Here is a 14729-nt window from a genome sequence, read left to right as displayed (position 1 = left end):
GGGGGGGGGGGGGGGCTGCAAATGCTCGCGGGTGGAGAACACATGCTCTTCTTCTAGAGGACATGAGTTCAGTCCCTAGCTTATAACCCACCCCTGGAACTCCAGCTCCAGAGACTGATGTGTTCCTCTGGCCTCTCATGGCACCCACACACACAGCTGTGCACATGAACAGACATAAAAAATAAAGCTTTAAAGAAAACTCAGTGGACTTGCATGGGCTGCTGGTGGTTTATGGTCTATTTTATTTTATCCCATTTTGTTAGTGTTTCTACCAAATGTTGTATTGTTATTGAGATTACCTCTGCCTTTTCATGCCAAAGGTCACTGCACCCCTCCTTCCTTCTACCGGCCCTCCCTGAATTTCACCTGCTGGGCTTGGTGTGATGACTGCCCCTCAGCTGTGGTCCCTCTGAGTCCCCACCTGAGAAGGTTCCTGTGACATCAGCAGCAACCTTGGTGGTCCCTGGTGCTCAGCCCCAACCAACCTGGGTCAGCTTTGCTCCACACTGTCTTCATCCTGTGGAATTCCAGACACTCAGCTGAAAAGTTGGATCTTAATTTTACCAAACACCATGCTTAAGAGTGAGGTTTTGCTGGGCGGTGGTGGCGCACGCCTTTAATCCCAGCACTTGGGAGGCAGAGGCAGGATTTCTGAGTTCGAGACCAACCTGGTCTACAGAGTGAGTTCCAGGACAGCCAGGGCTATACAGAGAAACCCTGTCTTGAAAAACAAAAAACAAACAAACAAAAAAAGAGTGAGGTTTTTATGATTGGAAGAAAGAGGTATTTTGTAAATCAAGTTTGCTTTTTGTCTTTTGCCTAAAATTACTAATTTTAAAAAAATATTTAAATTTGGGTCTGGGCATAATAGTTCATACCTTTAGTTCTAGGGCTGCAGGCTGATCTGAGTTTGAGGAAACCTTGATCTACATAGTAAGTTCCCAGACAGCCAGGGCTACACAGTGACACTCTCCAAAACCACCTTTAAAAAAAAGACTTATGGGGCTGGTGAGATGGCTCAGTGGGTAAGAGCACCCGACTGCTCTTCCAAAGGTCTCAGGATCTCTGGAAGAGCAGTCAGTGCTCTTAACCGCTAAGCCATTAGTCCAGCCTTCCAAAACAACTTTTTAATTGATGTATTTTGTTTACAATCCAGTTTCTTTCTCCCTCTCCTGCTCCCTCCTACCTTCACCCCTCCTTCCTGGCTTTGTTTTTTTGTTTTGTTTTGTTTTTGTTTTTGTTCTTTTGAAACAGAGTTTCAACAGTGGCCCTGGCTGTCTGAGAACTCACTCTGTAGACCAGGCTGGCTTCCGACTTAGAGATCTGCCTGCCTCTGCCTCCTAAGTGCTGGGCCTGAAGATGGGCACCATGCAGTTTAGTTCCTTTCTCTTCTCTCTCTTAAATTGTTTTCATTTGTTTGCTGTTTCATTCTGGCTATCTGTGGCAGTGGGTTTATTCTCAAGCACGGTCAATAGCCTAGAGAAAGAACTACTACCAGGAGGAGGGGGGTGGACGTGGGGTGGCTCAGGAGGCGAAGGGGCTTGCTGCCAAGTCCAGAGACCTGAGTTTAGTCCACAAGACCCACATGGCAGAGAAAGAGAACCAACTCCCACAAGATGTTCTCTGATGTCCATCGTGGTGCTTACAAGTGCACACAGACAGGCACACAAAATAAAATGGAACTTCAAACATGTTATTAAACAGCTAATATTAGGGTTGGAGATGTCGCTCAGTGGTAGAAAAAAAACAACAGCTGCTGCTGCTGCTGCTGCTGCTGCTGCTGCTGCTGCTGCTGGTGCTGGTGGTGGTGCTGCTGCTGCTGGTGCTGGTGCTGCTGCTGCTGCTGCTGCTGCTGGTGGTGGTGGTGGAGGTGGTGGTGCTGATGTTATTCTTTAGTTAGAAGTACAGAAGCCAGGGCTAGGGGTGTCACCCAGGGAACAGGTCTACCCAGAGTTTCATTCCCAGCACTTTAAAGAGAGAGAGAGAGAGAGAGAGAGAGAGAGAGAGAGAGAGAGAGAGACTGTGACTTACAGAACAAGTTAGGATGCCCCTAAGACCCCAGTGGGTTTCTTACCCCTTTGGCCTCCAGCGGGTGGGAGATGAACCACATTTATCTTCATACTGACCAGAAAAACAAAGGGAAATTAACGAGAGACAAAAACATAATCGTCAAACTATTCCTGGCTTTACACTTACTATCCTTTATTCAACTGTCTGTCCTGTTGCTTTTAACCCAAATGGTTGAAACACCCTGGCCAAACTTCCCTGATCTGCATGATTCAGATTTTACTGGTTAAGGGTTGAAGTCGCATCACAAGAGCCAGAATGCTTGCCTAGGATGTTCAAGTCTGCATGCTTCGGCCCCAGCACCACAAAGTTAACAAATTACCAGTTAGAGGACAGATGGTACAGCTAGCTGGTAAAATGTGTCAGATTCCATTCTGCAAACTGGAAAGGGTTTTGGTGGTGGTGGTGGTGGTGGTTTGGTTTTGAGACAGGGTTTCGCCTCCCTGGCTATCCTGGAACTCCCTTTGTAGACCAGGATGGCATCAAACTCACAGAGACCCACCTGCCTCTGCCTCCCAGGCTGGGATTAAAGATGTGCCCCACCACCTCCCAGCCTGGAAAAGTTTTCTTTTAAAACTTGAAAAGCCCTCCTCTGTACCGAGGTTTTGCAACACATTTGAGGGACTCACACCAATGAACACTGAACTCCAGGGACATAGCTGTCTCCGTTTGTTCTAGAAACTGATACAAAAGAACCCAAATTCTTGCCGCAAGTGAGCTGTTATCCCAGTCAGTGACTTTGGGAGCAGTCTTCATCTTTTAAGTGCTTGCAGATGTTTAGATGGGTGTTATCTGAGTTGGTTAAGCGCTGGTCACAGATAGCTAAGATTCTCATACAAGTCTTCCCAAACATGTCTGACTCACTGCTATGAACCAGGAACCTCTGGGACAAACGGGGCATTTCATGCTGGCTGACTTGGGTCAGTAGACACCCCAACTATGAATTTGTGATTTGGGGAGTGTTTTGGTTTTTAAATTTTCCTTTAAAAACAAAAACAAACAATCAATCAATCAAACAAACAAAAAACCTGCACACACAAATGTAATAATAATTAAAAAAATAAGCAAGAAATGAAAGTATGGGTCTTGAGGTTTTTCTGGAGAGAATGGGTAGTTGTTGAGAGTGGAGACTCTTCCCAGGGCTTTTCCAAGGTGGACTGGACAGGGGAGTAGGAGCAGTGGAGGCCTGAACCAGAGAGAAGAGAGAAACAGCAGAAGTTGGGAAGTAGCTTGGGGGCCTGGGGTGCTGCTGGGTAGCTACAGGACATTGTTCCCTGAGCCTGCCACTGTCTACAGCATGGGTGGCTGGAATTCTCCTGCCACCTCTGTGTGCCTGTGTTCAGCTTCTTGCCCACCCGGCCTTAGAAAGCCCTGGGGCTGGGCTGCTGCTTTTGAGTAAAACACAGGTGTGAGCGCCGTGGGGAAGGACAGAGCAGGCGGGGACACAGTCATAAGGCATTTCCGGCTGGGTTGTTTTGAAGTCACCACTTAGCAGTTTTCAGTTGAATTGTGTTTTCCTTCCGGCAGCCCTTCCTTCACTGAGACTGCAATACTGGTGATTGCACTGGGCTGTTTTTAGGGAGTTCCTCTGCTGGTGTGGTATGGTCTGCATTGGAATATAAATGAATTCCAACCCCCCGACCCCCACCCCACACACAGGCCAAACATGTAGAAAGGGGTGTGGCTTAAATGTGTCTCCAATTTAATTTCTAGGTTTCATTCCTTTGCTTGGAACAAAGAGGGAGTGTTGGGGTCACTCTTAAACACATTATAAGGTGTAACTTCCAGTGAGTCAGTAGTTTTATTTGTAAATTTTTTTTGTTACATATTTGCCCTCTGAACCATCTCACTGGCCTAGTATGTGTGTATGGTATGGTATGGTATGTATGTATGTATGTATTGTGGTGCTGGGAACTAAACCCAGAACCTCGTACATGTTAAGAAAGTGCTCTGCTACCAAGCTATAGCCTGACATGGTATTTTAGATGCCTAAAAGAAAAGACAATTGCCCCAACAATCTTATAGTCCTCCTGGGGCTGGCAGTCCAGCATGGTCAGTAGATGGCTTGCCTGGCATGCAAGAGGCCCTGGGCTCCAACCCCAGCACTGTATAAAACTCAGTGTGGTGATGGCCACTGTCATCCCAGCACTGGGGAGGTGGAGGCAGTAGGATCAGGACTCTGGGGTCATCTATACAGACATGGAAAATACCCTAAAAAGCCCAGGTAGACCAGGCTTCATAAGACTTGCCCTAGGAGTTCCAATAAGTTCCAGCTGGAGGAAAGAAGACTGGTGGTGTCTGTCTTAGACACTCAGGTGTGAAGAGAGAGTGGCTGTCGAAAGCCATCATACTAGATAAGTTGGCTGGACAGATTTTGGTGGGGTTATGAGTTTGAATTTGATGCCAAGAAAGAAAAAAGAAAAGAAGAAAAAGTAATACATTTTGAAACAGAGGGGATGCTTAGAGAATAAACAGGAAACTTTTATTTTTGCTTTACATCTAGAAAAAGCAATGCTTTATTTTTGAACAATTTTCCAAGGTCACAGGGCCAGCTGGGATTGGAGTCAGCACACCTCAAGAGTCCCATAAGCTGGTTTGTGCTATCTGCAGCTACAGGTGACCTTGCCTGTGACCAGGTCCCCACCCAGCCCTGACCTTGTGTATCTTTAGTCTATACTTGGCTACATTTATCTTTGACTATCACTCCCTAATCTGATCTGTCACAGGGTGAAAGGGGACTTTACCTAAAGTCCCTGTGGTTGGCACTGGGAAAGCTGGGGCAGGAAGCTGGCCAATTCTCCTCACTCTGAATAAAGAATGTGACAGACAAGTCCCTGGAGCTGGGGACTGCATGAACTGGAGTCTGTCAACTCCCTGCCAACTTTGGTTTGCACCCAGGTGTTCTGTGTATTCCTTTGTTATTTCTTGGGTGTTCAGTAACCAGCTAAGCACCTAAAATGTACCAGGTTGAGCGGTGGGCACGGACTTGTAGTAGGGAAGAAAGGATACCAGGCCTTCCCTCAAGAAGCGATGGCAGACCCTAGAGGGGAGAAGGAGAACCCTACTGACCAATTCTGTAGTGAAATACAGTCTGTCTTTATGGTTAGAAAGATGGACTTGAAAGGCTGGGGAATGTAGCTTACCCAGCACCCGTGAAGCTCTGGGTTCTGCCTCCAGCCTTGCAGAAATCAGGTATGGTGGTACCCACCTGTAATCCCAACCCTGCCAAGGTGGAGACAGGAGAATCAAAAATTAAATTCTATTGTGCATAGAGTTCCCGGCTTGCCTAGGCTCAGGAGACCCCATGTAAAAGAAAAACCTAAAACAAGCAAAGTGGAATATAGGAAAGAACAAAGTATACAAACTCTCTTAGCACGGTTTGATTTTGTTTGGAGAGACTCCACCTTGACCAGAGAGGGCACTTACATCCTCACTCTCCTCTCCCCCAAGACCCTGGAGACCCAAGCTGTTGGCCCTTTTCTTTTTTTTTTTTTTTTTTTTTTTTTTTTTTTTTTTTTTTTTTTTTTCGAGACATGTTTTTTCTGTGTAGCCCTGGCTGTCCTGGCACTCACTTTGTAGACCAGGCTGGCCTCGAACTCAGAAATCCGCCTGCCTCTGCCTTGTTGGCCCTTTTCTTGATCTCTCTAGTCTCCAGTGTGAACTTTGGTTAATTCTATTCTTCCTGTCTGAGGGGAAAAGTAATTCTTAAGGAACATCCCCATTCTAGAGGGTTCTGGTTCTGCTTAAAAAATAAAAACTGGGCTGGTGAGAGATGGCTCAGCAGGTAAGAACACTGACTGCTCTTCTGAAGGTCCTGAGTTCAAATCCCAGCAACCACGTGGTGGCTCACAACCACCTGTAATGAGATCTGATGCCCTCTTCTGGTGTGTCTGAAATCAGTTACAGTGTACTTATGTATAATAATAAATAAATCTTTTTAAAAAAAAAATAAATAAAAACCGCTGGGCAGTGATGGCCCACACCTTTAATCCCAGCACTGGGGAGGCAGAGGCAGGTGGATTTCTGAGTTCGAGGCCAACCTGGTCTACAGAGTGAGTTCCAGGACAGCCAGGGCTACACAGAGAAACCCTGTCTCAAAATAAAAAACAAAAAATTAAATAAATAAATAAATAAGATTAAAAACCCTCCCAAAAGATTGATGGTGGTGGTGGTGGGGTGTTCTTGAGCGCCCATGTGTGTAGAGGCCAGGGAATGGTGTCTGGTGTCCTCCTCAGCTGCTCTCTGCCTTGTTTTCAGAGGCAGCGTCTCTCACTGAACCTGGAGCTTCCGGATGGAGTTAGGCTGGCTGGCTAGCAAGCTCCAGGGACATGCAACCCCAGCTCCATCTGCCTAGTGCTAGGATTACAGACACGCACAGCAATGCACCCAGCGTTTTACATCTGAAATCATGCCTTCATGCTTACAAGGCAAGCACTCTAGACCACTCTCCCCACACCCCTACCCCAAAACTTAAAAAGATTAAAAACACCCCTGTATCTAGGGTTTCATGATTGTTATTCATTTCATGCAGGCCCCAACCCCTTTCTTTTGCTTTCAAAACAATCACACACGTCTGTATGTCTGGGCATGGAAGGACAGACAGGCATGATACTGACAGCAGCCAGATCACCTTTGCTGTGCCCCTGGACTGTCCCTAAGAGACCTGTCCTCATGGTTTCCTCATCTGTGCACTGGAATGAAATAATTCATGGTAAGGATGCAGCAAGGCTGGCTATGACTGTACAACCAGCATAGTGTATGGCTTAGGGTAACGACTCATGGACCACTGGCTAGGATGCTTGTGATACAGGGAGGAAAATGTAAACCTGGAGGTCGACTCCGCAAAGCCCTGGTAAAGTCTGAGCAAATCCAAAGCTGGTCAGTCTAGCTAATGCTCTCCCTCCAGATTTCATTCTGGCTTCAAGGGAAAATGGTGATACTAAACAGATCTTCTGAGGCCAGACCATTACCTGCCATTTCTAGCTTTTGCAAGGGAAAACTTCCTTAGCACACAGGAGCCTCAATTCTAGGCATGCAGAGCCCCTCTGAGCCAGGCAAATGGGAGCAAAGGACAGGGTGTGCCACCCTCTTGCTTCTGTGAATGGCAATAGCAAGGTTAGGGGTAAGGCATGTTCCTGGTATAGCCTATCCCTTGCCTGCTGTAGCCATGTCCTGCCAATCTCCTTGGAGCACCACAGAATCCTCCTGGAGCCTGAATGGGGAGTAGCTGGGTGGGCAGGCCCTGTCACCTGCTCTCAGGTTAGTTAGGGTGGAGGCATGGGCTCCTCAAGCCGATCTTTTTGCTTTATGGGACAAGACTATGAGGCACTCTCTCCAGCCACCCTGGTTACCTGGTTGCCATAGAACCCTTCCCACTGGTCTTAGCCACAGAACAGTGGTGGCTTTTGCTGCTGATAGAGTAGATGTCAGAGCTACCCAGGAGGGTTTGCCCAGGAGACAGATGCATGTGGGCATGCTTGGGAAGGAATTCAGCTTTTCAACTCGTACGTTTCTATATGTGTAAAATGGGAGCAAAACTACCCACATACTTTGTGGTATGGTTTGAACAAAACAGACAGGTGCAAACTATAGAGCACAAGCCTGTACGTGGGAGCTATTTTAAAAACAAAAACAAACCAAACAAAAACTCTAGTAGTCTCTCAGTAGAAACAGCCAGGGAGTGTGACCAAGCCCAGCTTCCTGAAGACTGTACATAACGCAGCTTCTAAATTGAAAAAAACCAACAACCTCCAAGATCCCTTTGCCACACTGTTGGCTTTTTAATTTTTATTAGATTTATTTGTGTGTATGCTGCTTCCACACGTGTGCACGTGGAGGTCGGAGGACCGCTTTTGTAAGTTGGTTCTTTCATTCCGCCAGGTGGGTCCTGGGGATTGAACTCAGGCCCTCGGGGTTGGCAGCTTGGACCCACCCACTCCTTTACCCAACTGAGTCATCTTGCCAGCTCTCTGCCACTGTGTTATACTCAGTGATTCTTGTTGCCTAGGGTGGGTAACGGAGCCGACCAGAGTGTGACACCACACCACTCATTTCCCAGCATCTCTTCTGCATAAGTTCGTTGTCCTTGAAAGGAAACACAGTTACGCAACCAGCCTGACACTGTGGGGCTGGCGAGGCAGCTCTGCAGGTAACACGCATGAAAGCCCGAGTTCAGATCCCCAGCACCCTTGTGAAAGGTCAGAGGTCCGGTCTGGCCAGGCATGCTTCCGTAATAAGGGCAGTGCCATGGGAGATGAAGCCAGGAGGATCACTGGAACCTGATGGCTGCCAGCTCACCCCACGGTCATTAAGAGACCCTGTCCCAAAGGAATAAGGTAGAGAGTGATCACAGGACATCCGATGTCATTCCTCTGGCCTCTTCGCAAGCACCAGCACACCATGGGCACATCTACCATTCTCACCAACAAAAGTAAATAAATAAGTTGAAGGTTTATAATACCGAAGGCTGTGCATAATTATCCCTTTTGAGTCACGTAAGGTCTAGGTGGAAAAAAAAAAAAAACCAGACAGCTGTGATCCCCAAGGCAGCCCTGTTGGTGTGCAGCAAACCTGAGCTCAGGTGACACAGAACAGTGCCTACCTTCGCCTCGGCACTGTCCCCTGAACGTGGCTGTGGCTGAAGTGACTGTGACAGCGGGTACCCTGGTTGAGTCCCTCCCCCACAAGACTGAGCTGTGCATCACAGTTTCACAAATCTGTCCTGTTCTAGAATATTCCAAGGAACACTGCTGGCTTTTCCTTTGGTGGACACTTTAGGTCTGGAGGGCAGTGGCTTCTTCCTTGAGTCCCTTTTGCAGTGTTCCCCAGAGGCTGGCTCCCCATGCTTGAGAGAAAGAGATTCATACTGAGAGCTTGCTCCGTCCGTCTCCTGGTAGAAGTATGAACATGAACGGGACAGCCACCGACATGCAGGTGGTCAGGCTTGAGGCTGGCCTAACAGAGGCATGTGATGTCTGGTTGAACAGTAGGCAGGCACCATACCCAAGTGCCCTCCAGCTGAGTAGCTGGTCCCTTCCTCACAAGTCTTCCATACATCTCTGTCTTTGGGGAGCCAGCCGATCCCCCAACAAAGTGAATCAGGGGCTGTCAATCAGAGGCTGTTGTCCCCCTGGTCTACAGTCCCAGAGGACAGGAAATGCAGATCTGACTTACTAGCACTCTTGACACCTGAAACTGAACCTGCCCCTCATAGCAAGTTCCTACTTTGTGTCTCATATGGTTCCCCACGCAAGCTGCTGTTGGGCAGCCTGGAGCCCAGCTGGCCAGTCTCCAGCAGAGAGACCCAGGACTCAGAAGGCTCTAAGGCTGCCAGCATGGCCAAGCTGGCTGTGCTGCTGTTAATACTAGCAGCTTCCATGGCGACCTGGAGATAAACACCTGTGATCCAGCAAAGGCTGGAACAAGATTAGGTGTCTGGGGCAGGGTGGGGCCTGGACTGTGATTCAGACACCCTTATATGACCTGTATTTTTTATGGGGCTATTCCACCGGTATAATTTGTTTGTTAGCCAGATAAGGTAGCAGGAACCCAGGCTCCCTTGGGCAGGTATCTTAGAGGGAAGCAGGTGCCTTGAGCTTTCTCTGGATGAAATGCTGGGGGGTGGATTCTAATGGGAGGGATGTTTGGGAGCTTCTAGGCCAGCCCAGTTTCCTAATCAGCCAAAATCTCTGCTGCCAGCCGAGGTTTGCAGCAATGCTGTGATCACCTCCCAGTCTCTTTGCAACAAGTGGCTCCAACACCTTCCTGCCCTAAAGCAAAACATGTGACTTAAAAGAAGTAACCTGACCTCAGTTACCAGGTGCAAATATCAGTCACTGGGAGTCACGGAGAGGCCAATCTTTGAGCTCTGCTTGTTAACTATTAAGAGTACACTGTTCAGGGTGTGATAAAGGCTGTCTGCCTTGCCATTTATGATTTCCAGTAAACGAGAGCACTTCAAGGAAGGGCCAGGGCAAGAGAGAGGTTCCAGACCAGGCCCTCCACTGAGCTGGAAAAGCAGTTTCTGCAGAGGTCTAAGCGGCAGGAGCAAAGCTCCAGATCCTAACAAAAAAGATTGGTCCTCTCTAGCCAGGGCAGCCAAGCACTCGCTCTGGGCACACTGGTCTACCGTTCTGAGCACCAGCAGCTCCGCTCTTACAGAAAGCTGGGGAAACATCCCCAGCTGACACCTGTGCTGGCTTCTTCTGCATCTGGCCACTGTGGGGAAGCCCAGACCACAAGCAAACTGCAGGCAGGCAGTATGCCTGCCTGCGATGGGAACTGAGGTTCTGTCTACCCTCTGATGCCAAGATGGAGGTGGCTCTCTAGGCCCGTTTGGAGTTTTTTGAAGCATCTAACTGAGCAGCAAATACAGAAAATTTGTATCAAGTGAAATTAGCCTGCAGTTACCAGTAGCATGTGCCCACCTACTTGGTGTGTTATGAACACTGCCCCATCCACACACCTTACCTATGCTAAGGCACTGGGGCAGGTCTTTGCTCAAGTGGAGAAACAACTGAGTGGTAGATAGAAAATAGACACAGGATGAAACACTGAGGGCTGGGGATAAGGCCTGGGGATTCAGTCTCTAGCTATAAACTAGGTGTGAGGGCACATGCCTATAATCCCAGCATTGGGTGGTAGAGGCAGGAGAATCATAATTCCAGGGTCATTCTTGACTACATGGTTTGTTTGAGGCCAAAATTTAGATTCCATCCTAAAAAAAAAAATAAAAAATTTACGATCCTAGCAGTGCTAGTCGTAAGTGTTGTCTGAAAGTTACAACACTGATAATGTCACCAAGAGACTGAGGAACTGATAGGGTGGTCAGGGTCAGGCTCTCAGGGCTACCTGAAAGAGAAGCAGAGACAAGAAGGAATAGGTGCATAGTGACCAGTTCAGTCCCCTGTCCTCCTGACCCTTTCTTTCCCGTCTTCTGGATTATCACCCAAACACCCATTTGGTATAAACTTTTATTGGGTGTCCTCGGTGCCATGCGCTCTGCTGAGCAGTGCTGAAACCAGGACAGATCGATCTATCAAGTTCCCTTCGGGGTGTTGGAGAATTAACCAGAACCCCACAGAAGCCGGCATGGTGAGTTCTGTGAGAGGAGAGTCCCAGAGGCTAACAGAGGTCAGAATGGCTTTCTGATCCACCGTGGGCTCTGAGGGAAAAAGAAGGAAAAATGATGCTGTGCTATGGGATGTGGTGAGAGGATGCTGGAGCCTGAGGCAGGTTAAGGGATGGGGTGAGTAGACGCCTGAGCCATGCTAAGGGAGGAATGTGGTTAGTCTGCAGGCCTGTCCCAGGCAAGGAGAAGCTGGAGGCTGGGGGTAAGCAGGCTTGGGAGGTCTTTGAGATGGACAGCTGCTGGGAGCAGTCAGAGACCTCCGAGGCTCCGGAGCCTCAGCCAGACACTCAAGGATAGCTTGTAGAGTTGAGACAGATTACTATGGGGCCAAATCAGCAGCAAGCAAGACTGGAGAACAAGATGCTGCTTATGAGCTGTGCCTTAGACCACTCTGGGGCACAGATTCCTACCTGAGAGCCAGCCCCTGGCATGGCCATCCCTGCCCAATAGCCTCTCTTCTCAGATCAGCATAGAGATGGACCGTAGCCAGGCACCAGGATGTGAATGAGCAAGCACTCAAACATCCAGGAGGGCACATCAGCCGCTTAGCTCTCAGTGGACAGAGCTGCACGGGTCCAACCTGTGAGGCAAAGGCCAACCAGGCTTTGCATTTAGGTCAAGAAGACTTTTGTCACCAAATCCCTCTCAGGCATGTCACTGGGTTGTATAATGACAAAGGAGATTGTCATCACATCTCAGTAGATATGTATTTGGACTTAAGACACAAAATAATTGTGTATGTTACCCCAGCCTGCTGGGGACATTGGCACCCTCCGCCCTTTCTTCTTACTCGATCTCCAGTTTGTATTGTTTGTATTCCTCTGTCTCATCCCCAGTCCAAGCCTCTGGTTATCTTTTTCACACACACACACACACACACACACACACACACACACACACTCAAACACATAAAGCTCCTTAACAACATTCCAGTATAAGTGATGACAGACACTGATTACTTTAAGTACAGCTATCATCTGTAATCTGTTGACAACCAGAAAATAAACAGAGAAATGGGGGTAAGAGGGGAGAAAGAAAGGGGAGCGGGGGCAGAGGCCAGAGGACTCTGTGGCCTCAACTGCTCCAGGCACTGGTAACCCCATCATGTTTCTTTTGCTTAAATAGCCATGTGTCCCTTAAGGTCTTTCTCTGCCCATATCACATGCCAAGTCCTGGGAGCTAGCTGGTGGGCTATCCCACCCCAAACCCTTGCCTCTGCCATCTGCTCAGGTTTACTCAATAGAGAACACTAGCAAGAGATGAAAGATTAGGACAAAAGTTGCTTCCCCTTGGGGTGGGTGGGCTTGTTCAGTGAGTATGGGTACCGTGCCACCATATGTGAGGCTCTAAGTTCGAATCCCGGGACCCACACGGTAGAAAGAGCACAGACTCTTACAAGTTCTCCTCTGACCTCCGCATGTCTTCTATGGCATACATTCCCTCCAACCCAACATACGTACATAAGTAAATGTAAAATTTCTGTTTTGGTTTGGTTTTTTGATACAGGATTTCTCCGTGTATCCCTGGCTGTCTTGGAATTCACTCTACAGACTGGGCTGGCCTCGAACTCAGAGATCTGCTCACCCAGGATTAAAGGCGTGTGCCACCACTACTCAATAATAAATGTAATTTTTAAGAGTTTATTCCCCTTGGTCTCCACCCAACTACTGTTTCCTTCCCCTTGGAGCCCACAGCTCCTGCCAGGTACCCGTTCCAGCAGCTCCCTTAACCTCCCCCTCTTTCACACCATCACCATCATGCAGCTACAAGTCATAACTGCTCCCCAAGGAGCATCACAATCCAGGGCAGGCAGCCACCAGCCCCTCCCACATTCCCATGGAAGAGCCCCACTTCAGTCCGCTACCAACCTGACTTTGATGAGGTGAGGACTCTATCATCCCCATCTGAAGACAGCAATGCCAAGGCTCAGAGGTTTCACAGCCTGTGTAAGGGAGGGCACAAGGCTGGCGAACAGCAGAGCGGGTCTCCATTCCAGCTGTTCCAAAGTGTGTGTGCTTGTCATTAGGTTAGATTACTTCCCACACACTAGAATTCACCTCCCCGGACTTGGTGCGTCTGTTTACTCTGGTCTTCCATTTCTCAGTCCACAACCATTTAATATGAGAATTGTAGGGCAGTGCTAGAAGCAGGTCTCCCGGAAAAATAGTGGAAGTGACGGTGGCTGGCTATGGTGCAGAAAGGGCACAAAAGCCTGTGACGCTAGGCTGATGTGAATTTGAGTGTCCCACATGAACGCACTTGCGATGCCTCACCTGTCCTTTGCTCTGAAGGGCAGGCACACCCGACATCATAGCCCCTAGGTAACCTGGGGTTATCTAATACCTTTCCCCACTTCTCAGCACTGCTCTTCCACTTGATTCTAGCTAACAGACAGAGACAGACAGGATACAGTGTTGGCCCTTCAGAGGCTGGCTTTCATGATCAATGGTGATACTGAAACTGCTGACTCAGTCTGCAGGAGGATATTACTTTTTATTTTAAGGAACTTTCAAAAACACCTAAAATTTAATTGTACATGCATCTTAGCCCTGGAGTATCCTTGGGTACAAAGTTTCCTAGCAGTTTACGTCACTTGGGATTAGAGTCTCTGAGGACAGGCCAGGAAGTTGCTGTTCAGCCCCTGAGTTACCTAGTAGGCAGCCCTATCTTATCTCACCAGCCCTTCTGGAGGATAGCATGAAAGGTATCCTCCTTTAAAAATCTCTTCACTTTGCCTGGCAGTGGTAGTGCACATCTTTAAGCCCAACACTTGGGAGATAAAGGCAGGTGGATCGCTTTGAGATCCAGGACAGCCAGGGGTACACAGAGAAACCTCATCTCAAGAAACAAAAACAAACAGAGAAGAGGAGGAGGTGGAGGAGGAAAATATCATTTCATTTTAAAGTTTTTTGTTTTTTGGGTTTTTTTTACTTTTTATTGGGGTATGCTGTACAAATGTCGCACCTAGGGTGTAGAGATCAGAGGAGAACTTGCAGGAGTCTCTCCTCCCACATTAGCCACAGCTATCTTCTTAGCCATCTCAGGGACACATTCTGTTTTGCAAAAGGAGGGTGGGATGGCCAACATTCTGGCATGAAAATGAAAATGAGAGTTTAAATGAGAGCTATAAGTGGAGGATGAACTAGAAGGAGCCTAAGGCCTAATAATGACCTCTGGAGCCAGCAATTCTGGAATGACAGCATCCAGCCTGCCTTACGCTTTATTTTTATATTGAAGAAGAATCTCTATCTTGATTAGGCCACTGTTGTTTTCTGCTCTATAACAGCTGAGACAGATTCTAAACAATCATCCCATTCTGTCATGTGGAGTGCTTTTTTCCACGATTAGTCTGCGGATTTGACACACAGGCTAACTCTACTCTGTCGCTATGGATAATCCTGTCTAAGTTTCTGTCTTTTCTTTTTTTTTAATTAATTAATTTATATATTATATGTAAGTACACTGTAGCTGTCCTCAGATACTCCAGAAGAGGGCATCAGATTTCGTTATGGATGGTTGTGAGCCACCATGT

The 14729-nt window shown here is 47.9% G+C and overlaps 1 protein-coding gene across 2 annotated transcripts in view; it reads left to right on the top strand.

Annotated features, from left to right (window-relative positions):
• Positions 1 to 14729, top strand: part of LOC110305839 (cytochrome b-c1 complex subunit 8-like) — a 72181-nt gene that overhangs the window by 10274 nt on the left and 47178 nt on the right. The gene's annotated exons all lie outside the window — the stretch shown is intronic.

The sequence above is a fragment of the Mus caroli genome, chromosome 11, assembly GCF_900094665.2.
Source record: "Mus caroli chromosome 11, CAROLI_EIJ_v1.1, whole genome shotgun sequence".
Lineage (NCBI taxonomy): Eukaryota > Metazoa > Chordata > Mammalia > Rodentia > Muridae > Mus > Mus caroli.
Note: the sequence above shows the minus strand (reverse complement) of the source record. Positions and strands in the feature narration are given on the sequence as shown.